This window comes from Rattus norvegicus, chromosome X, assembly GCF_021556685.1.
Source record: "Rattus norvegicus strain SHRSP/BbbUtx chromosome X, alternate assembly SHRSP_T2T, whole genome shotgun sequence".
Lineage (NCBI taxonomy): Eukaryota > Metazoa > Chordata > Mammalia > Rodentia > Muridae > Rattus > Rattus norvegicus.
The window spans coordinates 106227715-106253418 of record NC_141554.1 but is presented as its reverse complement, the minus strand read 5'-3'; the positions used below and the strand labels follow the sequence as shown (position 1 = coordinate 106253418).

Below are 25704 nucleotides of genomic sequence, written 5' to 3'. Positions count from 1 at the left end.
GCTTTGGTCTTAAACTTTCAGTCTTCCCTTCCATGAGCAATTATTTTCTGTTTGTGTTTTTAATTACTCATCAAAGTACCTTATTATAGAAGCCCAAATAGATTAAGACATTATCCAATATTTGTTTAGCTTTCAGAGAATTTAAGTTCCAAAATCTGTGTGTTTCTCTCCTTTAAAATTTTTGTTATAAGATTATGGAATAAGTTCTTGCCAAAGAATGAGTTTAGCTCTGTGTCTCTAGACACACATTGCTTTATGATCTGGTGTGTTTTTTTCATTACTGGTTTTATTGCTACCCAAGAACATCATTGACTTTATATTGTTTGTAATAATTGCCTAAGTGTTTTGAGTTTGAACACTGTGAGGATGGATAAAACTACTTTCTTAATCCATAGGTTACTAAATGAAAATCCTGAAGCTGGCGGTGGGCTGCTACCCTACAAGTTCTTCAGTCAGTTCCCAAAACAATACAGTCAATTGCTGCTCCTGGTTACTCATCAGACACGGATTATAAAACCCTACTGCTGAAGATACTATGCATTCTGGTAGCAGGACATAAATCTAAACGGACTTGAGAAGAAAGCATCTTTCCTGCAGGTTAGCCCTCACAGTGTTGGAGGGTACTAAGGGGAGCTAGTGGGGAGGAATTGTCAACAATATTCTTACCTGTGGACTCTGTATGTTATATCACCAACCTGCAAGGCAGATGTACCCACTAGTGCAATAGTGACAAACAATGTTATGGGGGTGAACAACCTCTTTCTGATTGGATTTGAGACCACCACCACCCCAACATAGACAGGAGAGAATCCACTTCCGATACTGTAATACAGGTTAAAGGCCCAAAGCTAGGGAGATCCTAGACCCTGCGGGTGGGGGGAGAGACTGTTAGTGTAGTGCTAAATAAACATGATGTGCTTGATGGATTTCCTTCAAAATATTTATGTTCGTACCAAACAGATAGCGCTGCTGTCAGTTTTGGTCAGAGAAACTTCTTTTTGCCATGTATGGAAGTTACTACAGAGACTCATAACTAGTTAAGGTGCTGAGACTAAGTGAATAGTTTCATAAGTGAATGTTCGTTCATAAATGGGATCTCTATATCACCTCTTCCAAGGCTCAGAGAACAATTCAAAAGAACGAGAAATGACTATAAGGGATGGAAGAAAGCGTCAAGTGTTGTGGCATCTTCTAGGCATGACAGATGTTGGGCCTTGAAGTCATAGCGGTTGTGAACACATCCAGACGACCTCCACTGAATTATTAGGCCCATAAACACCCTGTAATGGAGAGGGAGGGAGCTCATGAGGTCCCAGTCCCACTTCTCTCTGAGGCTACATAGGCAGTGAATGGTGGACGGGGAGAAAATTGTCCAGGCTTCTTTGAACAACCCCTTACCCATGCTCCTGTAAGCAACCCTGATGAAACTCGTTAGATCACAGAAAGGAAGACACGAAAGGAGAAGGGACAGAAACTGGTCTGGAAGAGAAAAGTACTCAATAGGAGTCAGAGGCAGGGAAGGGGAGGACAATGGGTGGGAAATATGATCAAAACACGCATGCATGAAAATGTCATAGTGAGACCCATCTTAATGTATACATGTTGATAAAATATTCAAAAGACCTGTGCATTTGAGGCTTCTAACCAGACCATATATGGAAAATTCTGTTTCTGCTACTGTTTGTATGCACAAGTCACTTAAACGCTATGAATTTTCTTTGTGCAAAAATTTAGGATAACAAGAGGGTTTTCTGACATCATAGCTGTGAGTTATGAATATGATTATTGCAACGCACTATCAGGAGTGCCTAGCAAATTGTAACTGCTAAGAAAATTGAACTAAAGTTATCATCCTGGATGCTTCTCTCGCTTGCAAGTGCAAGAACAGCTAGACCACCTAGCTTCGTTCCATTTTAGAATGTGGAAGCATTATGTCTCTTCCAATTGTGTCGTTTCCAATAGGCAATGCTTTCAGCTTCCTATCTCCTTACAAATGAAGTGTTAATGATGTCCAAAGATTACTGATTGTTATATGTATTCAAAGGTTAGTACAGCTTCAGTGACCACAAGACAAGTCAAGGTCAATGCTCAATGGAGAAGCACTGTTTGAGAACTAATTTTTCCTATGATTTTGCACATTATGAATCCAACATCTGGTTAGGATAAGAGTGATAGAAATTCAGTCTTAAAATAAGACTGCTTATATAATATATTTTGGCTTACTTTGATGAAATGGAGTAACAATTACAGCAAAGTCTAATAATAAAGTCAAAGTACTTAAAAATCTCTCCCTCCCACCATGCTATTAGCTGACATTTTAAGGTGGAATGATTTTGAATGATCATCCAACTGCAAAATAGATTTCCGTTGTTCTTTTCATTCCCTGCTAGTTGAAGTAGAATAATCCCATTGTTAAATAGCTTCTTATGAGCAGTCAACCCACAAGAGAAGGTTGCACAAGGTATGCTGTAGAGAGAAGCACTGGGAAGCATGGGTTTTAAGTCATTCTTCTTATACTGTATCTCGGTGTATTGGGCCGTCAGAATTCTTTGGAAACCAAAGCCCTGTTTTTGGAATACATCTTAATTAATCAACCATATTGTTTCTTTCAAGTTTATGAATGTTTAAGGTCTATATTCATCAAAAAGGCTCAGATTAAAGAAAAGAGAAAGGGCACAGAAGAGAATGGGAGAGAGATCAAGAAAGAGAAGAAGGCAATAGAGTGAAGTCAATGCAGAATACTTCATCCTCAAAAGTGGGTCTCTGCCTTATCAATACCTAATAAATTTCCCAAGTTAGTTGCCAAGATTTATGGCCTTAAATATGGTAAACATGATAAAGAAAATTTCTTCTTTGCTTTAGTAGATTCTTTAGGTAAAAATGTTCTAAGGGAATTGTGTGTAGCTAATAGCCCTGGTGTGGCTATCTATTGTGTGGATTTGAAACTGGAAAAGGTCTAACAAGCATGGTCCTTGGCCAAGAAAGACTGCTAGTCATTATTCCCTGGGGCATCCATAAGTACCCAAATCTTCGCTCTAATAGGTGCCTATGGAACAGAAAAGACTGGGACCAGCTGAGATGCTGAAGCAATCACAGCTTCTCTCCTTCTGCTCTCTTTATCCTGCCTCTTTAAGTACTGCTCCAGTCCTGGCCATGCTCTTAGTGGTTTATTCATCTACAAGTCTCAAGAAAGGCCATCGGAGATGTATTGCAGGTCCTACTGAAGCCTTACCTCAGAGCTTAATTTCAATTGAGGAGCAAGCATGAAGTGAGAGCTTTCCTAAGGAAATAACTTTGATTGAGCCTCAGCTTGATGTCAGTTCATCCCATCAGGACACATTATTGTTCCTTAACCTCCAAGAAAATGACTTCTTTTTAAAATAATCAAGCAGCAGAACCTTAGTGGGTATCTCAGGAAATGCAGTAATAAATAATAAGGCAAAACCTCCTTGCTCTTGTCTCCAGCTGAGTTTTAGTCACAGGACAGCTTTTTGGTTGTTGTTCTTTGCACAAATTAATTGTATAACTGATGACTTATCGAACTGGCTTATTATCTAGTATTTTCTTCTCCCCCTCCTTTCTCCCTCTTTTTGGGTTTGTTTGTTTGTGAGTGTTTTGTTGCTTTGCCTTTTATTTTAATTGAGTATGGCTATGTAGCCCTGCCTTGAACTTGCCTTAATCATCCACACTCTTCTCCCAAGTGCTGGGATTAGTTGGATACCACTAGCTCACCGTGTGTTACATCATATCTATAAATAAATGTATGATTTGTTTTCTGCCATCTAATACTTAAGCTTCTTATTTCTTTTTCATGTTTAGATGCATTAAACACTACCTTTGGAAATCACTTATGTTTCTTATTCCTTTCTTGATTGCACTAAACACTAGCTTTGAGAACACTTTTTTTTTTCATCTTTATTAACTTGAGTATTTCTTATTTACAATTCGAGTGTTATTCCCTTTCCCGGTTTACGGGCCAACATCCTCCTAACCTCTTCTCCTCCCCTTCTTTATGGGTGTTCCCCTCCCCACCCTCCCCCCATTACCGCTCTCCCCCTAACAATCACGTTCACTGGGGGTTCAGTCTTAGCAGGACCCAGGGCTTCCCCTTCCACTGGTGATCTTACTAGGATATTCATTGCTACCTATGAGGTCAGAGTCCAGGGTCAGTCCATGTATAGTCTTTAGGTAGTGGCTTAGTCCCTGGAAGCTCTGGTTGCTTGGCATTGTTGTACAAATGGGGTCTCGAGCCCCTTCAAGCTCTTCCGGTCCTTTCTCTGATTCCTTCAACGGAGGTCCCGGAGAACACTTTTAAATAGCACTTTTGCCTTGTTTCTGATGTTGATGAAAATTCTTGCACACTGTTTCCCTATTCACGACTCTGGCTCTTGATTTAAAATATATTTATCAATATTATAAAGACTTTCAAAAGTCAAAATTGAGCAATAGTGTTAATGTTCCTTTTTGGTATCTATAAGGATGATCATACATTTTTCTCACTTTAACTGTTGTTCTGACTGATTGCAATAGATTTCTTTATACTGTGAAGTTTAGATTACTGACATTAAATGCATGAATTTTTCTTGAAAAATATTTTTCAAACAATATATTGTGATTATGCTCTTCTCCTCCCCCTAGTCCACCCAGAGCCTCCCCTACTTATCCAACTCCACACCTTTCTTTCTCTTTCTCCTTAGAAAACAAACAGGCAAACAACAACGAAAAAAGAATTTAGAAAAAACACATAAAATACACACATATATATTCACACTATAAAAACATGAAACAAGAAACCATTATATACAAAAAAGACCACTAAATTAAGGATACCCAAAGAGCAATATGCAACAAAATGTTTACAAAAGTACCACTGAGTTCATTTTGCGTTGGCTATCTACTGCTGGGTGTGGGGCTTACTCTTAAATGTGGTTAATAGACCCAGTGAGATTCCCTTGAAGAAAACTAAGTTTTCCTTTGCAAGTAGGTTTCAACTATAGATAGTTTCTTGGTTAGTGGTGGGATAGGGTGTTTATTTCTTCTGTCGGCACTGGGATCCTATCTGCCTTAGATCCACGAAGGCCTTGTACATGCTGCCAGTGACCCTGTGAGTTCATATGTATAGTTGTCTTGTGTCTGAAAGGCAGTGTTTCTTTCCTTGGTGTCTATATCATTCTCCCTGGCTCTTAAAATCTTTCTGCTTCTTCTTCCACATAGCTCCCTGAACTCTGGAGAGGTGTTAATTAAGACATCCTATTTAGGACAGAGTGTTCCGAAATCTCTCACACTGTCCAGTTCTGAGACTCTATGTTAGCATCTCTGATGATGGCTGAGTGAGGCACTGATCTATGCTTACAGCAAAATGTCATTAGGAGTCATTTTTATTGCTATGTTCCTTTAACCGAACAATAATGTTTGGTTTTCTACTGGGTTGGTGGCCCATCCAATCTCAGGTTTTTTTGGCCACCTGGAAGGCATCACAGATAGGTTCCATCTCATGGAGTGGGCCATAAATCCAACCAGATGCTGGTTGGTTACTCCCATAAGCTCTTTTTCACTATTGTAGTAGTGTGTCTTGCAGGCAAGTTAACACTGTAGAGTGTAGATCTGTAGCTGGATTGCGTGTTTGGTGGAGTGCAGAGTACCTTCCAGTACCCGGAACAATAGTCAGTAGAGGCGAAGGCGCTAGGTAGGCAGTAGTTTAATTTCCCTGTTGTGGGTTTTATCTTCAACATCAGCTTGTGGAGAGCCTTGGCAACAGCCTGCACTGTGTGGAGTTTCCATTGGGCCCCTTTGGCTAACAACGCAATTAGATGTAACCAGTTCCTGGCACTAGAAGTTTCATTTGGTGGCAAAAGATGTTGAGTTGGAGCTTTGTCTCACTCATTATTTGGTAATTCCATTTAGATTTCTTTCATATGTGTATATATTTTAAGAAGCTTCTACTATAGTGGGTTTTCATACAACCCATCAAATGGCCTCCCAATGTTCATATATTCCCTCCATCACCCTCTTCTTGCTTCCACATCCCTTTTTGATTGTTCCCCAGTCTCCTCTTACCCCATCCATTCATACTTACCTGTTCTGTTTCCCCTTTCTAGAGTGGCCCAGTGCTCCCTCTGGTCCCTTATTCTCTACCTAACTTCTGTTGTTATATAGATTTTAGACTGCTTGTTGAAGACTTAACAGCTAATATCCACATACAAGTAAACACATACCATATTTGTTGTTTTGGGTCTGGGTTACCTCACTTGGGTTTATGGATTTTTTTTCTTGCTCCATCAATTTACATGCAAATTTCCTGATTTCGTTTTTCAGACAGCTCAGTTATATTTCATTATATGAATGTACCATATTTTCCTTATCAATTCATCCTCTGTTGAACATCTAGACTGTTTCTGCATTCTGACCATTATGACCAGAGAAGCAATGCACATGGTTGAGCAAGTGTCACTGTAGTAGGATGCAGCATGCTTTGGGTGTACGCCCAAAAGACGTATAGCTGTATATTGAGGGAGAAGGAGATTTTCCCTCAGCGTCCTTAAGTACCACTGCACTAATTTCATAGTGGTTGCACAAGTTTGCCCTCTCACCAGCAATGGTTGATATCCCCTTACTCCATATTCTTGCTAATAGGAGCTCTCATTTGTATTATTGAACTTGGCCAATATGATGGATATAAGATAAGATCTCAAAGTAAGTTTTGATTTGCATTTCCCTGATGGCTAAGGATATTGAACATTTCTTTTAGTGTCTCTCAGCCATTTAAGTTTCCTCTATTGAGAACTCTGTTTAGATCTGTATCTCATTTTTAATTGGGTTGTTTCTTTTCTTGAGGTCCAGTATTCTTAGTTCATTATATATTTTGGATATTAGCCTTCTATCAGTTATGTAGTTGATAAAAATCTTCCTATTCTGTAGCTGCTTTGTCTGACTGATGCTGTTCTTCGACATACAGAAATGTTTTAAGTTTCATGTAGTCCTGTTCAATTTATAATTTTAAGGATAGTATTAAATTCTGTTTAGTAATATTTTGTTTCCAATATTGAGAAATTTATTGAGAAACCATATTTATAACCTCTATAATTACTAATAGCTTTATAAAAATAATTTTGAATCTTTATTTTATTTGCTCTGAAATATTTTAGACAAAATAGGAGAACTATGTGTTTAACAACAATTTAGAGTTTTTAGTCTGGAAAGTAATATGACAAAAATAATATTTATTCTAGTGATGACATGCAGAAGACAGAGACTAAAGAGGGGAACAATATGAGGTTTGTTGTGATATGTGTGGGATGACTAGGACCTGATGAAAGGAATGCTGGGACTGAGGGGTGATTATGGAATGAAAGATGCTTCAATAAATGTAGACAGAGAACTTGACAGCCAGCAGAGTTTCCGAATATAACAGGGATACTAAATATTGCATAGGACCTATTTATACTAAAGAGTATTTGTTGTTTACCTGAAATTCAAATTTAAGACTGTGTCTTGAATCTTTACTTGCTAAATCTGGCAGCCGTAACTGAGTGATAAAGGAAAGATTCCATGACTCAGCACATAGTACTTTGGACAACTCTAGTAGTTGTCCTGCTGAAAAAAATTTTTTGAATAATGAGGAAAAACATCGATGGTGGAAGAACATTTAGTGTTCATAAGTGGTTTTTTAAGGTTAGAAGTTTGTGTCTGTTTTCTTTTATGACTGAAACAATACTAAGATTTTCTATGAGATTACGGATTTTTTTTTTAAAGATTTATTTATTATGTATATGGTGTTCTGCCGGCATATATACCTTCAGACCAGAAGAGGGCAGCAGATCTAATTCTAGATGGCTATGAGCCACAATGTGGTTGCTGGGAATTGAACTCAGAACCACTGAAAGAGCATCCAATGCTCTTAACCGCTGAGCCATCTCTCCAACCCTTATTTTGCGTCGTTTTTTTTTCAAAGATAGAAATGCACCTTCTCTTGTTTCTTTCTTCTTGATCTGATCACTGAAATAACAAGTACAGGGTGGTAGAGTAAGATGCATAAAATTATTTAGAGAACTTGACTTTTTTCTAAGTGATATGATGTCAAAGAAGGAGTTCTTTACAGAAGAATCCTTTAATGTTTTTTATTAAATGCTAAGAATTTAATGCATGTTTTGAGCCAGAGTTTATGTCAATTGTTCCCTATTTTTTTATTTTTTTAAATAATTCACTTTGCATTTAGAGGAGAAAATATAAAGTCCTTGATATGGTATACCTGTAGGGTTCCAAAGGAAAAAATAGGTTGTTAGTAAAAGAAAGTTTATACTTCTTAAAGAGTATCATCTATTAGGAAAGTTAGAGGTACTTACATATAACTTCTAATTGATCTTTAATTTCTGTGAACTTCTTTGCTCTTTCCATCAATACATAAATATAGGCTTATGAAGACTAAACTAAATTTCTATTATTTAATCTGAGTATGATGAGTATTTAGTGATAATTTTATATTTAATTAAATCATATAAAGCCTTTGAACTGAATTTTCATGCTCTTTTTGTTATAATCTCAATTTTCCCTTGGAGCAGTTTTATTTAAAGTGGATTTTTGAATCTTTTAAAGGCAGCAGTCACCTGCTACACGTACAAAATCCACTTCCGACCAGCAAACCAAATCCAGAGGCTCCCATCCTTTGATGTGAAGAAGGTGAAGCATAGATCCTCCCACCATCTGGCTGGCTTCCTTCCATCCAGCAGAACCCAGGCCACAGCTCAGAGCCCATGGGACTGGCCTCTGTGAATCTCTGTTGAGTCAAAGAAGTAGGAAACAGCTAGTATTTTACATTGGCTCACATGTGTAAAGGATGCTGGAAAAAATGAATGTCCCTCTGTAAGCATTCTGTACCTAAAAAGGAGAAAGCCAGGTTGATCTTATTATAAGATGGCGAGTCATTGGATCCTGTTCTGAATATACTTTCTAGAGTAGAGACAAAAATAAATAATCAAACTCAACCACCACAAGAACACTCCAGCTGATCTTAAGTATAACCAATTGATGGCTCTGCCCTTGCATTTTTTAGAGATAGAAAAAAATATTAGTCCTATTTCACTGGAGCTATAGTGACAGTGAAAATGTGACACTGAAGTCAAGAGACAACTTTGTTCTTTAAGAAGCATGAGAATTTACAATGCAAGCTTGCCTTCTACTTATTTAGTCATTGCATTGAAATACCAGGAATTGCTTTCATAACTGGCTCCAAAGTCATATAAGGGAAAAACAAAAACAAACCATCATAGTTGTATAGATATATACCGTGGGATAGCTATGAACTTTTGAGCCTGAATCTTCTATTTAGGGAATCTTATAATAATCTTCACATTAAATAGGCAAGAGCAGAAAGACTGACTATAGATATCTGTTTAGGGATGCCCAGACTCCCGCCAACTTGTTGTCCTCTGAATCTCTACAAACAACGTTTGCCCAGAATCCCATTCCAAAGTCACTGTTATGTATGACAGACTAGTATTATTAGTAATGCCAGGCATAGCTATGCACACCTTTAATCATAGCACCTGAGAGGCAGAAACAAGCAGATCTCTAATTTGCATGGGAAATTCTAGACCAGCCAGGGAAAGAGTGATAACCTGTCTCAAAAAACAAAAACCAAGCCAACTATACTCATAGTTACCAGATACCCCCAAAAGCAAGCTCACAGACAGATTTTAGTGCGTGAACAATATTTTTCTTGTAAGAATCTAGTAGGCAAATCAGGCACGGTAGTACATACTGGTAATCCCAGCAACTTGAGTAGCTGAGGCAGAAACAGTGAGATCAGCTGGGGTGACAGAAGGAGATCCTAAACCAAATTGAGAAGAGAGGATACGAGAGGAAAGAAAATCTAGTGAACAAGAAATAAGATGTGCTTAAAATTAAATCAACCTAATTTTTATTTTGAATTTACCATGTACATGCAGTAGCCAAAAAAGAAAGAAAGAAAGAAAAGAAAGAAAGAAAGAAAGAAAGAAAAGAAAGAAAGAAAAGAAAAAAGAAAAGAAAAGAAAGAAAGAATTGATTCTTGTGCGGTGTATGTCCCTTCCCTTTAGTAGTATTGTATTTAGGCACCAGTGCAAAGCACTGGGTGGGAAGCAAATACTGGTTGTAAGAAAACATCAAGTCCTAGATACAAGTTTGGGCCAATGGTCCTTAGTGATGCTCTTAAAAGTCTTTCCTGTCGTGGTGCCTTTCAGCTCCACTACCTCTCTCAGCTGCTTCTCCAGTCCAAGGCACAGGACTCTTTTTTTTTTTTTTTACTTTTTTTTTTTATATTTTTACAACAACAGTTTGTTTGTTTGAAGACTTCAGTGTAATAGATAGTGTGGTATGCTGCCCAGACCTCTCTGTTTCTTTCTTTCTTTTTTTTTTATTAACTTGAGTATTTCTTATTTACATTTCGAGTGTTATTCCCTTTCCTGGTATCCGGGCAAACAACCCCCTCCCCCCCTCCCCTTCCTTATGGGTGTTCCCCTCCCAACCCTCCCCCCATTGCCGCCCTCCCCCCAACAGTCTAGTTCACTGGGGGTTCAGTCTTAGCAGGACCCAGGGCTTCCCCTTCCACTGGTGCTCTTACTAGGATATTCATTGCTACCTATGAGGTCAGAGTCCAGGGTCAGTCCATGTATAGTCTTTAGGTAGTGGCTTAGTCCCTGGAAGCTCTGGTTGCTTGGCATTGTTGTACTTTTGGGGTCTCGAGCCCCTTCAAGCTCTTCCAGTTCTTTCTCTGATTCCTTCAACGGGGGTCCTATTCTCAGTTCAGTGGTTTGCTGCTGGCATTCGCCTCTGTATTTGCTGTATTCTGGCTGTGTCTCTCAGGAGCGATCTACATCCGGCTCCTGTCGGTCTGCACTTCTTTGCTTCATCCATCTTGTCGAATTGGGTGGCTGTATATGTATGGGCCACATGTGGGGCAAGCTCTGAATGGGTGTTCCTTCTGCCTCTGTTTTAATCTTTGCCTCCCTATTCCCAAGGCACAGGACTCTTAAAGGTTATCCAGGACCTCACCATCCTGGATTCAACATACTGTCATTTCTTCCCTGGGTTCTGAGCTTTCCTCGTGTCCTCTTCTTCTTAGTCCTCTCCTCTTGGGAAAGGGAGGGGTTTTCTTTAAATGTTTTGCTTTTTTTTTCTTTTTGGGTACTGAGGGATCGAACCCCAAACCTTACATGTGCTAAGTGAGTGCTCCACACCGCTGACCCCAACCTCATCAGTGGCTCCTTAAAATAACTGTCTCAGGTGTTTATAGAAACACAACAGAAACAGGGAACCCTTGCTGCAAACTCTCATTGGGATGCATATATCATCTGTTTGAATGAAAAAAGGGGATGCATACATCTGTTTGAATGAAAAAAGAGTAAAATAGTAAGGTGCCAAAAGAAGCAACAAGATGTATAACTGTGCATATATTATTAGTAGAAGTGAGGAGGCATTATATGAGCTAGTACAACCCTTGCATCAGGCCTAGGCAATTCTTCGCTCTGCCGTCATAAGAGAGAGGAATTTTTCACGCAGGAAACCTTGAGTGCTCTCTTTTCCAGGCATCAGAGCAATAGAAAGATAACTAGGACAAGTAGAGAGGCTGCAGAGTGGGACTGAGAGCCAGCTGAGCCCCAAGCTCATGAATGTGTAAATGAAGCCCCTGAGCTCCCTGACAGGGGAATTTTCTCCAATGGCAGCAACAGCAGCAGTCTCAGCAAAGGCAAGGACTCCCCTGGTGCAGCAGAGAAAAGCCATTATTGGGGTCTGAGTGAGCGGCAGAAGGCTGTGAATTAAAATGATGAAGAATTCAAGGATTTGAAGGTACTACTTAGAAAGACATTATCCACAGGTCCAGACTGAGAAAAGATTAAGGCAATGTCAGGACTGCACTCCTGTCAGAGAGGAGACATCTTTGTCTAATGAGGAAAATGCTCAACAGAAAAAGTGTTGAGATTTAAGGAGATAAGTTAAAGTATTGTTCCTTTAAGAGCTGCTGTGACTACTGGGACGTAACATAAATTAAGAAAGACTTTAGATGAGCAAATTCTTTTCACTGTCAACATATCATCCTTCCATGCTACATGCTACAAGTATAAGGTCAACTCTCAACACAAGCTGCCTCAGAGAGGGCTTATCATAAGTATTCTATTAAGCTTAACTTTATCAGTTCTAATAGCAAGAATCCTACATCCACTATTGCCACACACATGATCAAGACGGGGGAGGACAAAGGACTGAATGGGATATTGTAGTGAGTCATATTGGATTTGGGCCTAGCCGCTTTTTGACTGCATGGCTCAAAGTGACTAGGTGACTCTGGGCTGTTTGGCCACAGAGACTCACCCCGAAGATGACTGCCATAAATCTTAAGATTATTGGATAAAGCCTCTCCCATGAATTTACGGCACAGGAGTATAACATTCAAGGGATGCCTCAGCTCGAGCAGATACCAGTTATCTCCTCAGTCAACACCCAGTGTCTCCACCACCTGACCTCATCGCCTGACCTCTTTGCCTCCAGGTATTGTAGAACTAGAGTTTCATAAAGGTTACTCATTGTCAGAGCCCGAATGTGCAGAACTAGAGTTTCATAAAGGTTGCTCATTGTCAGAGTCCGGATGTGCAGGGCGGGACGTGCCTGAGGGAGAGCCAGAGATAGGACTTGCCAAACCAACTATCAGCCCCAAGGACATTGATCATCTGTAGCCAACCCCTCCCCTTCCTTCACCCCCCTGAGTGAGATGAGTCACCCTACCTGCCTGCCGAGCTGCTAGAGAGCACGTACTCCTTGCTGATGTAATTTCGCACCGAAAGTAACTGTGCACCATTTGAATTGACCAATCATGTGTAACCTCGCGAATGCCCCTTACCTCCCCTATATAAACCCCCGAGTTTGGAAGCTCGGGGTCGATTCCTCTGTCTCCTGTGTGAGATACGTGTTGACCCGGGATCCCGCTAAGACCTGGGATCTCGTTAATAAAGCTACCTCGTGCTTATACATCAAGAATGGCTCCTCGTGATTCCTGGGGGTACCCCACCCTACGATCGGAGCGAGAGACGCGGCTCCCCGTTTAGGGATACGCTCTTTCAGTATCACTGTCTATATCTTCAATTCCCCCTCCTCTGTGTTTCACAAAGGACACTCCCCCTACCTGAAAGCCTTAAAAGTTGTAACGTTCACTCCAATAAACGAGACCTTGACAACAGAATCTTGCTTGGTCTCCTTCTCTCGCCCCCCATTTAGGCCCAAGGGTAGCGCCCCTTTGGGACCCTGAATAACTGGGTCCCCGCCTGGCGGGGACAGGATATTGCCTGGAGACACCACATAATTTAATAATTTCTAAAACCTTTATCTTTTGTTCTTTTGGTTTTGTTTGTTTTGTTTTGTTTTCCAGAGTTCCCAGTGAGTCTCCTCTTGTACAGGGAATAGTTGTCTGACATTTTCATAGTGCAGTAAGCCACAGCTGTGTGACTTTTAGAGACCTCTGTCACATCTAAGTCAACAGATACCTTCTATATAATCACTACATTCCAACTGTATTTGCATGGGACTGTATGAGAAACACTGTTTAACATGTTCTCCCTACATTGTCTTAGGTTATACTCACAGAAACCCACTGAGGTATAAATTGCCATAATCAACAACTATTTCATTGATTTTTCTAAAAGGTTACCTGACAGCACACAGCCTACTGAGAACAGAGCAAGACGTCCAGCTGCAGAGTCTACACGCTGAGTCACTTCCTGTTTGCTGTCATTAGGGGTTTAACTATCAGAAGAGCAGAAACTAACACAAAAGCCTGAGGCATGTTTGTGGAACAGAAGTGTACTAACTCCTTTAACTAGGAAGTAAAGTAACAAAGGAATGTAACAAAGGAATGTCTGGAGCAGATGGCTGGCCATTCAAAGCTCCCCATCCTCATTCTTCCCCACCAGCTACTGGGCTAAGGAGCAAAGTTAGACAACATTTCTTCTGCCAAGTTCACTGCCCAAAGCATTTCACAGTGGTGGTCCCCAAAGTAATATTCCACCCCAAATTATAAGCCAATAGGTATTGAGAATATATAGTTTCTTCAGCTAGTGGTGGGATTTCTTGCCTGTCTTCCCCTCTCTATGGGGCTTTGGCTGACCAGAGCTTGTTCATGCTGTCACAATCGCTATGCACAAACCCTACTGTGTTTAGAAAACACTGTTTCCTTGATGTTCTCAGCATCAATTTTTTGAACCCTTCTTCCACAAAGATCCCTGAACCTTAGAAAGGACAATTGTGATGTGTTTAAGTTAGTGAGGCCTGGCTTGGTTTCACCAGAGGCTCTAAGATGTCTGAAGAGCTGAGTCATTCTGGATAGGGACCTTTGAATGAGGAAGGGAGGGTGGGTAGTGCTTCAAGTCATGCAGTAAGTGATAATTAGCCAGGAATTTACACAATATATGCACGGATTTTTTTTTAACACAGCCGCCTTACTTTTTTAAAATGCTTATGGAAAGGCATGGAGATCTCAAGTAAATAAAAGGAACCACAGGTGATGTCAACAAAAAGCTGGAACCAAAGAACATATAGAATAAAGAAGAGAAAGAAGAACAAGGAAATGAAAAGTGTAAAAGTGGAATGTTAAACAGTAAATGCCTATATTGTTGAATTTTAACATCCAGGCTTACGTTTGTAATGGAAAACAATAGTAAAGTACAATTTGGATAATCGCTAATTTTTAAAGGGAATTTTCCCCAACAATGCACTGCGAACAACTAAGCAAACGCTCTTGCGTTGGAATAGAGCAGGATAAAGGAAGAAGGAAGCATCCTGTGGCAAGTTCATATTGCCATGTATACTTGGCTGCCGTGCTCCATGTCTGCCATTTCTGGGTTTTACAGTAGTTGCCCTCACTGAACGCCTGAGCCCTGTGGCTTCTCAAAAGAACAGACAGTTTTGCCTTTCCCTGTAGGTCCTCTCACAGGGCATAAAATTATGGATATAATGTCCTCAATAGCTTTCAGAAAGTGCCACACTGAAAGCTCCACTAATCAAAATATACTAAGTTTAGGAGCAGCTGTGAAATCACGAGTAAACACACATTTTAAGGACATGAAAAAAAATCGAAGAAGACATTTCCGTGATAGAGACATAAATGAAAATCATTAAAAATGAAAGTAGAATAACTCACACTAATTTATACAGGAAATTGCAAAATTGATTCTGCCAAATCTTCAAAGAATAATTACTATGAATTCTAGAAAGCAATCGAGGAGAAAATACTGATTTCATGAGGTTAGCTTTTTATCCTGATACCAAAATCCTACGTAGACGAGACCAAAATAGGGTGATATTTAAGATTAGCAGTTTCCTTGAATATAAACTCAAACATCATTAGCAAAAACAGTTAAAAAAACAATATAAAACAATATAAAAATATGCAGCATGCCACAGTAGGGCAGTTGTATATATGAATTGGCAGCAATCATCAGACCTATGCAAGGCCACCCCAGGCCAAACCCCAGCATGGACAGTGGAGAGAGCACATAGTCCCATCCCTAACTGTAGAACAATTGGTAGTTAGCTTCTGGGAGAGGAAGAGTCAGCTTGCTCTATGAGTGGAGCCCTCAGGAAGCTCACTATGCTCTAGTGGAAGACCACACACCCACAAATCATTTGGACTGAACAACTTGGTCTTAAAGGTTTTGTTTTTAAAGGGCACAAAGTTGGGAGGAATGGGAGGGAGCAGTGGATCTGGGAGGAGATGGGGTAAGGCAGCTGAATATAATCAAAACCTGTTTAATAAACTTTGTTCTGTGAGAGGACTAATTTAAAAAAAATAGAGAGTATCTGAAGATTCCTTTTCTGAAATCATATTATTTGGTTTTACCTTTGGTCTCTGGACTATCTAATCTGTAGCTCTTGGTCAGCTAAGAAGTGTAGGGAATGGGTTATGTCTCATGGTGTAGGCATTAAGTCAAATGAGTTCTTTGCTGCTCCCACAAGCTTTGTGCCACCATTACCATAGCATATATTGCAGGCAGGACAGCATTGAAGATAAAGGGTTTGGTGTTTACACTTCTCTTTAGATAGCATTCAGAGTACCTTTCTGTATCAAAGATGACTAGTATGTAGGGGTGAAGGTTCTATGTAGTTGGCACCAGTGTGACATCTTGCTTAATGAGCTGTGTAGGTATTGTCTTCTGCAATAGGGTCTTGCTTTCATTTGCAGAGTACCCTGTGGTCTTGGTAATAGCCTGGGTTGTTTGGGGATTCCTATGAGGCTGCTTTAGCCCAAAACTCAATTGGACATAACCCAATCCTGGTACTAGTAGCTTTGTTTTGTGACAAGAGATGGCCAGTTGGGATTCTGTCTCTCCTATTATCTGGTGATTTCATTTAAAATGCCTTGATACATATTGTTTATATTTTAGGAAATCTCTACTGTATTAGGTTTCTGTACTACCCCTCAAACATTCCTTAATGTTAACTGTCACTCCAACAACCCTTTGTCCCTTACCCTGTCCTTCCTCCTTGATCCCCCCATTCTTGTGCACGCATATATATATATACCCACATATAAGCAAATATTCAGCTTTCTGGGTCTGAGATACCTCACTCAATATGATCTTATCTAGTTCCATCGATCTGCCTACAAATTTCATGATATCATTGTTTCTAGCAGCTGAGTGGTATTCCATTGTGTAACTGCCCCACATTTTCTTTATCCATTCTTCTGTTGAGGAACGCTAGGCTTGTTTCTAATTTCAGGCTATTATTAATAGAGCTGCTATGAACATGGTTGAACAAATGTCTTTGTGGTAGGATGAAGTATCCTTTGAGTATATGTTCAAGAGTGATGTAGCTGGATTTTGAGGTCAATCAATTCCCATCTTCCTGAGGAACTGCCATATTGATTCTCAGTGTCTAAATTGGTTTGCACTCCCGCCAGGAATGAGTGTTTCTCTTGCTCCACATCCTCACCAGCACGAGCTGTCACTTGTTTGGTTGATCTTAGCCACTCTGACAGATGTATGATGAAATCTCAAATTAAATTTGATTTGCATTTCCCTGATGGTTAAGGATGTTGAACATTGCTTTAAGTGTTTCACAGCCACCTGAGTTTCCTCTATTAAGAATTTTCTGTTAAGATCTGTATTCCGTTGTTTTTTTTTTAAATTGTATTATTTGGTTTCTTGATATTTAGTGTTTTTTAGTTCTTTATATATTTTAGATATTAGCCCTCTATCAGATTATAGTTAGTTAAAAAAAATCCTATTCTATAGGCTGTCGTTCTGTCTGTCCTATTGACAGTGTCTTTTGCCTTGCAGAAGCTTTTCAGTTTCATGGGGTCCCATTTGTCTATTGTTGATCTTAGAGCCTGAGCCATTGGTGTTGTGTTCAGGAAGTTGTTTCCTGTACCAATGTGGTCGAGGCTTTCCCCATTTTCTATTCCATTAGGTTCAGTATATCTGGTCTTATGTTGAGGTCTTTTGCTCTTTGTAGTTGAGTCTATGCAGGGTGATAAATATGGATCTATTTAGATTCTTTTACATGCAGACCAGCAGAATTTCTTGAAGTTGTTGCCTTTTTTTAATATGTATTTCTTGCTTCTTTATAAAAAATAATAAGGTGTCCATAGGTACTTGGATTTATTTCTAGGACTTCAATTAGATGCCACTGATCAACATTTCTGGGATTTAAAAATTGTATTTCATTCTTTAACACTTTTAGAAATATGCTAATACATGTATTTCAAAAACCCCGTTGCTGTGGAGGTAAATTACCAGTAGAACACTTGTTTAACCTTATGGGGCCCTAGGTTCAATCTTTAGCATCAGAAAAGCTAAAAGAGCATGTTAAAAAAAAAAAGAAGAGAAAAGGAAAAAATACACGGTGATGTAAAACCTCTTTTTCTTATTTTAAATAGTATTTTTATCTTAGGTGATATAAAGGTGGGAGAGGGAATTATGAAAGGGGAGGGTCAAGTGGAGAGAGGGATGGAAGAGTGGGGCAGAAGAGGGAATTGGGGGAGGGGTAACTAACCCTTTTTGTTTGAAAAGGCCACACAGAAATTTATTTCTTAATAAGTTTCATATGTAATTAAGTATAATTTACACTTAAATATATAATTTATATATTTTATATATTTAATTGGAGTTATCCTACACAGGTGCCTATGATTATGCCAGATGCTTTAGGTTGCCAAAGTAACTAGTGCTAGGTATAAGATATTCCTGCTTCTTCAGAGGTGTCCTGAATACCTCAAAAACAACACATCCATTATTACTATTGCTATTCGTTGCCCATCAATCCTATTTAAGGAAGACACCACATATTTTGGTCACAGGACATGGAGAAATCAAGTTGGTACTTCTTTCCTGTTGGTCATCTTTCATATACCTGAAGGTGTTATGCAGATTACTTCTGGCAAGAATGGGGGTTGAGGGGTGGAGGTATGGGTATCTCATCAAAATCTTACCCATCTATGTAAATAATAACTAGTTGGCAGGACGTGCCTGTCCATGAAACGCCAGTGTTGTTGGGAGGTTACTAACTACTCTCTGGTTGGATTTAAGCCCTACTCCAGGTGAGTAAACGCATGCCTGGTACTGTAAATCTGGTCAAGAATCTACTATTAAGGAGATCATAGGCCCAGGAGAGAATCCATAGCTATTACTCTGCTAAATGAACATACTGTCAAAGTGTCTCCCGACGTCATATTTAGCTCTTGGATCTCACCAAGTCTGTAACAGGGACATTGCACTCATGAACTCATAACCCTCACAGGATCTGCAACTTATCATGAAGCGAGAAGGAGTTTATAGTCACAACCGAAGAGTAGTTGTGAGTAGTTGATGGCTTATGGAAATGAGAGAGTCAATTTTCTTTAAGGGCATGACTCCATGTTTTCATTAAGGTCAGGCTACAGTAGATGGCTCTACAACCAAGAATATATGCAGAGCACAAATTGGAGTTGATGGGTTATTATAGTCAGAAAAAAAGAGGAAGCATAAAGTTGGGAGGGTAAAAATACATTGAATGAAATTCTAAAAAAAATAATTTTTAAAACAGTATAAATAAATGTTTCAACTTTTTATATTTAAGGGTATATTTTATTTATTCTTTGAAATGTTCAAACACTTATAGTAAATCTTGGACATATGTGCCCCCAGTTTTTCCTCCAGTTCTCTCCAGGTTCATCCCAATACATCTCATTCCCAACTTCATGTCTTCTGTTCCTTGTATATTTTTAACTCAGTGAGTCAAATTAGTGCTGCCCACATACACAGGGGTATGCTGCCATCCACTTGAGCATGGGCAGTGGCCAGTGTCCACACCCTCTCCCTCGAAATTACTCTCACTCACCCAGCAACTATCAACTACCAATATCTCCTCAGGTAGAGTCTAAGCCTCATGAACTCTTCTACAGTCCATGCTAGAATTTCATCTGGATTGAACTTATGCTTGTTGTTACAGTCCCTGTGAATTCATGTATGCAACAGCCATGTCATGTCCAGAAAGCAGTATTGTACAGCACTCCTCCCTATCCTCCAACTCCTATGTTCTTTCTGCTTCCTCCTCTGTGATCTCTGAGCCTTACAAGAGGCTGATATAGGTGTCCCATTCATGGCTGAGAACTCTGTCACTTATTCGCAGCTCCTTGAACAGTTGTTAGCTTCTGAGTCAACTGCTATCTAATGCAGTAAGAAGCCTTTCTGACAAAGATTGGAAGTAGCATAAACCTATAGGTATTAAACATTTAGGAGACAGTTGGACAATATGACTACTTAGCAAAACAATAAACATTAAGTTCCCCTTTAGGGCTTATAACCTCCCTAACAATAAGTTTGGGGCATGTTTATAGTACCAGCTATGAGTCTCCTTCTATGGAGTAAGCGTCAAATCCAATCAAGAGGGTGGGTGATTATCCTCCTTTAGTTTGGCCAGGATTGTGCTTCTGGGTATGCCTTCTTTGTCAGGTCAGTATTATTGCATTGGAGGTTCAGTACTAGGTAAGACTGTTGTTGTCTTTTCTACCCTATTGGCCTGCATGGCACCCCCAGCATTCTGAAAGCCAGCCAGCAAGGAGCAAGTTTTCTAGTCAGTTCAAGCTTCATCTCTCTGTCCTGAAACTAAAGTATGTGTTGAATTCAGCAATAGGCTCTTCCCATTTAGCTATGGTGGGCAACTAAGAGCAATAACAATAGCGTGTGTTGTTTGCGGTGCCCATGGGACATCCCTGACCGTAACTCACAAGGAGGTAACATGTGTCTGCACTGAGATTTTTATTAATAACTCATTATCTTCTGGAAGGAACATTGTTCATCCACATGGCATACTTCTGTTCCAACTTCCTTTGGATTAAAATGATACTTTTTTGGGGGGGGGAAGGGTCACTTCTTTTATTATCCCCAAAACACGAAGTATTGAAGGCACTTGCAATAACATGGAGAGAGGAGGAAAGCAGGGAGCAGGATCCCACCTGGTCGTTACCCAGCCTGGAGAAAAAGAAAAGCTATAGAGCCAGGTCGGAAGTCAGCCCAGTGTCCACTACAGAAGGCAAATCCCATTCTACAGACAATGAGGAAATTAAGAGCACGGGGGCAAGGGACGGGGACCAGCAGTCACGAGTTAGTGGTTCTTTAAGGAACACGTTTGGCAGTGAGGACACCGTTCAGGGCCCCTGCTGGAAGAGGTCTCGGTACATCTCGATGAGCCGAGTGGCCTCACGCTGGCCAGAGAGCAGAGCACCGTGGGTGGTGGAGTAGTACTTGCGGTGTGTGGCCTCACCGGAGAACAGCACCTGCATGGGCGCTGTCTTGGAGCTCTCTGTGTAGGGCAGGGGCTTGGCCAGCTTCTCCACATCTGCCCCACTTGAGCCCACCTGTGTGTATGAATAGGAACCCCGGAAGTATGGGTTGCTGCCCCAGGCTGAGCGCAGGATTCGCCTAGGTTTTGGTATATTGGGGTTCCCTGTGAACTGTCGAAGCATCTCCGTGCAGATCTCAGCTACAGTCTCGTCATCACACCTCTCCATGACGAGAGCCTCCTCCCCACAGATCCAGCCACTCAGCACATGGCCATAGCGCTCTGGTGGGTAAAGGACATCGAAGCCACAGATCTTGCGGTACCAGAGCTCAGGCGGGTAGGTGAGGGTACAGCTCTCTGCCTCATCCTCCCACACAAACTGCAGGCTGTTGCACTCAGGGCCCCAAAAGGGCTCCTCGAATTCAAGGAAGATCTTGTCAGTGGTACCAATGCCCAGGCGGTGGATGGCGGCCACCTTCTCCGTGGGCAGACATGGCCTAAAGAAACTGGTGTACTGCCTCTTGAGCACGCCCAGCGAAACGGTCACAATCACGTGGTCCGCTGGGATCACCTCACAATCCTCGAACTCCACGACTACAGGCCACTGCTCATCCTCGTCCCACCTCCCCTGCTGGGGATTCTCTCCACTCTGGCCACCCTCCCCAGCGTCGTGATTGTGGTCACCCTCACCATGGGGCTCGATCTCAGGACCCCAGGGGCGAGCCGAGGCCTGGTCCCAGTGGATGCAACGGACGGGTTTCCCCAGCTGGATGACATGTGGGGGAATGCCCTGAGCCAGCAGCTCCACAACTCGCATGAAGCCCGAGGGGATGATGTGATGGGCGCCAGGGATCTCCGTCCATTCTCCAAAGGCGCTCAGGGACACTTCATCTATGCTGTGAGAGCCGCTTTCACAGCTCTCCACCTTCAGATACTGCTGGATCATGGCGAGCTTCAGGCGCTTGGTGGCCTCTGTGTCGTCAGGGTCATCCCTGATGCGATTCCGCACCTTCTCCCTGGTGAACACCCCGACACTGTTCTGACTCTCAGCATTGACTGGTTTACCATTCCGGAAGAACTCCTGGGTCAAGTTATAGACCTCGTTGTATAAATCACTGAATTCCTCAACCACGTCCTTGGGGATGCGGCGGCCACGGTTGGTAAGGTAGCAGGCCACGCCATTCTTGGAGTAGAGGCTGATGCGGCCCACGCTGCGCTCCCCATCTGTTGTCTCTTCCAAAAGGCCATTGGCTTCTGCTAGTTGATAGATAGGGTTCCCGTGGGATCCATGGATCCAGGTGGCTCCCAGCTCAAAGGTGGCGTGTCCAAGTTTCACGCTCTGCACACGGCCCCCAATGTGGCTGGAAGCCTCGAGCACAGTGACATCCGTGAAGCCCTGCTCCAGAAGTGCTCGAGCTGCAGCCAGGCCAGCCAAGCCGGCGCCGATCACCACCACACGAGGCTGTCCCCTTCTTCTCCGTAGGCCACGACTGAGAGGGTCATCCGCACTGTCGCCACTGGATTCACAACTTTGCATACCGTCCGTACCTCACTTTCTAGGAGCCTTTCCCTGCGGAGCGGGGGAGCGTCTTTGCGAGTGAGCGGCCTCGGCCTCTCCGCCTCCCCTCCTCCGCAGCCACCAGGCTTCCTCCTGCAGCCGCCGCCCGGACCCGTAGGGCCGAGCCAGCCGCTGCGGCCTGTGCGGGGCCCCGCTCCTAAAATAATACTTTCAATTAGCTTACAAATTACACTGTTTTCATAAAATATCTTCCTACATCCTTAGTTTAGGTTAACCTAACCCCTACACCCTTCTTCTCTCACATCCTTCTGCCTCCAGTGCTTAAATCTTTACAAGTATGTCATCAAGCTATTTGTGAATTAAGACAACTGGAACCGTTGACCTACCATGGAACATCTTACTGACGGAGAACATATGTGTTTACTCATCTAATCTGTATCTGCATCCCAGCCCTCTTTATTATAATTAGCCAGTGCAAACTCCTTCAAGTTCCATTTCTTCTTTGATAAAACCACCATAGTAGTGGTACCCATGTCATGGATTTGTGATAAACATTAAATTATACAACCAGAATTCATATAACAATCCTTGTCAGATATTAAAGGAATATTACATTAATATTTTAATAAAATAAACTTCTAAGTAATGTCAAAAATACAGACTATATTTTTTACATATTAAATTGCATAAATATTCATGGTGCTGTGATCAAAGCCTGAGTTAGGTATTAAATACCAAAAGGTAATGGTGAATGTGCATATGGTTTTTGGGAGGGTGGCACTCTTTCTTTTTATTTAATTAGATACTTTTTATTTACATTTCAAATGTTATCCTCTTTCCTTGTTTCCTGTCCATAAACCCTCTATCCCATCCTCCCACCCCCTGCTTCTATGAGAGTATCTCCCACCCAACCACCCACCCCTCCCTGCCCTGACATTCCCCTACCCTGGGGGGGGGCAGTCTTGGCAGGACCAAGGGCTTCTCCTCCCATTGATGCCCAACAAGGCCATCCTCTGCAACATATGCAGTTGAAGCCATGGGTCTGTCCATGTGTACTCTTTGGGTAGTGGTTTAGTCTCTGGGAGCTCTGGTTGGTTGATATTGTTGTTCTTATGGGGTTGCAAACCCCTACAGCTCCTTCAATCCTTTCTCTAACTCCTCCAACGGGGATCCCCATTCTCAGTTCAGTGGTTTGCTGCTAGCATTAATCTCTGTATTTGACATGTTCTGGCTGAGCCTCTCAGGAGACATCTATATCCGGTTCCCGTCAGCATGCACTTCTTGGCTCTATCAATATTGTCTGGGCTTGGTGGCTGCATGTATATGGAATGGATCCCCAGGTGGGGCAGGCTCTGAATGGTCATTCCTTAAGTCTCTGCTCCAAACTGTCTCCATATCTCCTCCCATGAATATTTTTGTTCCCCCTTTTAAGAAGGAGTGAAGCATCCACATTTTGTTTGTCCTTCTTGAGTGTCATGTGTTCTGTGGATTGTATCTTAGGTAATCCAAGGTTTTGGGCTAATATCTACTTATCAGTGAGAATGGCATTCTTTCTATCTTCTTCCCAGAGTCCCAGATAGTCACTAAGTTTCAGAATTGTTCATTTTAGAGAAGCTGCCTCTCTAGGAGTTGCCTGAAGTTATCTCTAAATTTTGAAGGTCAGGCAAGGCTCTAATGGGAGGAGGAACAGAAGAGAGACAATTAACTTCAACATGAAAAGATGTTTGGCCAATTATCTGTTGTGATGGATAGATTGGATGTGCATAGGAAGACTTCTCTTTGTTCTACTAATAGCCGAGTGTTCATCATTTTGATGTGTTGGAAAGAACAGCTCCCCATGGACACCAATTTTCCAGGTTGTCCTCTCCTTTATCACCTAAAGTTTACAGTGATGGGTGATTTGTGGCAGAAATTTAAAGAAAGTATGACCACAGGTTCAATTTTTGTGGACTCGGTGACAAGGTATCTTCAATATTATGTGTTTATGATGTTCCTTCCAAGAACTACATTATTGCCCTAACACTTTGAATTAGCCCCCAGGGTGCTGGCTGTCAGTTCAGCCATAGGCAGAGAAACTACTGCTGGTTTTCATAGGAATCTTATTCGTTAGATGATTTATTTGATATTTCCTGTTTCCTACTTAAAAAAAAAAACAACAATTTTTTTCTTCAAACTTGGAGAGAGGAATGACAAATGTTTCAAGAGAGTTCATCAGGTCCCCTGCTAGAGCAAACTGGCTCCTAACCATTGCCCAGCCTTGGTGCATGTAGGCTGCTGGCACTGAAGTGGGTCACACAGTGGAAAAGAAAAAAAAAGAGAGAGAGAGTTCATCAGAAGTACCTAACCACTACTTTGCTAGCCCCCTTTATAGTTTCACTTCCAATTTTGATTTGGGCAGATAACTCTCAAGAAACTTGAAGATAGAGGTCACCCAAGGACCCTATTTTCATTCTCTTCTCTCATTACTCATGGGGTGCTGCCAGAAACTATTCACCTGGTCTTCTACAGTGACAGATTATCTATCTTTACTGAGAGTAGATTACTTTCTTTAAAATAGTCTCCATACACTCCTTCCCTCCGTGACTCAGCATCTCCCTGTCTGTAAGTGCTGAGCCTGCAGTATAGTTCTTAGCCCCAAACAGCCTTTTCCCAAAGAAGAATTCTACTATCTCCCTGCTCGTATAAACTGATCCACCAATTTCAGGAGCATGATCCTTGGGTGCCAGGAAGTGCCCTGGAGATGTAAAGACCTTGGGATCACAGTCCAGCTTGAACCTTTTACCCACTTCTTTTCTGGAAAAATGAGAAGATGAGAGCTGAGCAGCATGTTAGTAAAGAAAAGAAGGGGCCTGTGCTTTCTTACGAAAAACCTGGTAAGAGTCAGGAATCACTGAAGCTTTACTCTGCAAGCAATGGAAGGGGCAGGAGATTGTGAGCCACCTATGCGGAGCCACTGAGAACAGCAAAAACACTGTCATGTTGCTCTGCTCTGTGAGTGCATGTCATTTCTATGTGGGTGAATGAATGCTCTCATAAAGCTAGAGGAAGGGACCAAAACTGTTACATTTATGTTTAACAGAAGTAACTACTTACCTCATTTTTTTTATTTTTGTGTGTTTTCTGTCCTCTTTATCTCTCTTCATTTTGTATGAGGAACATTCTTTTTCCTTTGAGCTCTAGAATTACAAAACCACATGGCTCAGTTGGTTTAATTACTTGCTGCATAAAAAAGAGGAGCCAACCAAGTTCAATCTCCAATACCCAGGTAACAATATGGCACTGTGGCGCGTATTTGTAATCCTCGTACTGGGCAGGTCTCAGAGAGGAGAGTCTCCAGAGCTTCTTGGTCATATAGTCTAGCCTAATCTGCAAGCCCCAGGTCCAAGCTACCAAATTTTGAC

At 41.4% G+C, this 25704-nt stretch overlaps 2 pseudogenes; one reads left to right on the top strand and one right to left on the bottom strand.

Annotated features, from left to right (window-relative positions):
- RGD1564480 (similar to polyamine oxidase isoform 2) lies at window positions 20247-22406 on the bottom strand (annotated as a pseudogene).
- On the top strand, window positions 24487-24603 carry LOC120099457 (small nucleolar RNA SNORA42/SNORA80 family; annotated as a pseudogene).
- The last annotated feature ends 1101 nt before the right edge of the window (window positions 24604-25704 follow it).